Source organism: Branchiostoma belcheri, unplaced genomic scaffold (assembly GCF_001625305.1).
Source record: "Branchiostoma belcheri isolate BF01 breed outbred unplaced genomic scaffold, Haploidv18h27 scaffold3, whole genome shotgun sequence".
Taxonomy (NCBI): Eukaryota; Metazoa; Chordata; class Leptocardii; order Amphioxiformes; family Branchiostomatidae; genus Branchiostoma; species Branchiostoma belcheri.
The window spans coordinates 1315491-1316149 of record NW_017803909.1 but is presented as its reverse complement, the minus strand read 5'-3'; the positions used below and the strand labels follow the sequence as shown (position 1 = coordinate 1316149).

General features: G+C 37.3%; 1 protein-coding gene across 1 annotated transcript in view; it reads left to right on the top strand.

Annotated features, from left to right (window-relative positions):
* The window catches only part of LOC109473819 (E3 ubiquitin-protein ligase MYLIP-like), a 10805-nt gene that overhangs the window by 3676 nt on the left and 6470 nt on the right, over positions 1–659 (top strand). The window lies entirely within an intron of this gene.

The window sequence follows — 659 nt, the reverse complement described above, 5'->3', positions numbered from 1 at the left end:
CCTAAAAATTTTCAGACAGGACAAAAATTAAGAAGGATTCTAATTGACCCATTGGTTATATTTATATTTTTCTACTAACAATTGGGGAAACAAGGACGTTTTCCATTGTAATATTCACATGCAAAGTTCTAAATTTCTGTTCAAGGACTGAAGCGCCACATGGCGATTAAAGCTTGTATTACATTATTCTATATCAGACATACATGTAGCACCGCCCCTTTACCAGTATTAAAGGGCCCTCGAAAGATGAATTATATTATACTATAATAACTTTTGTTGTTATGGGTTCACCACACCACGAAGTGGTGGTGAAACCATATTGCTTTTCTGATGTTTCTTCTCCTCCTTCTCCTCCTTCTTCTTCTCCTGCCATTTTTTAAATGGATTCAGCTTCTTCATTTTAGGGCCCAAGGTCCTGAAATTTGGTATGGAGGTACATTGGGCAAATACCCCTAGGCGTTTATTAAATTATTGTGATACAGGCTTTTAGAATGGTTTTATTTGAGTTTTTTGGCTGTGTTATAGCAAATGTATTACTGTGTTAGTGTGCCTTGTTTACCATGTTTGGGCATGAGTCATCACAATGGAATGCAGGGCATCAACCAATAGGCATGCAGCTTTCCTCTATACTTCTTGCTGATTGGCTGTTGGGATTTAAC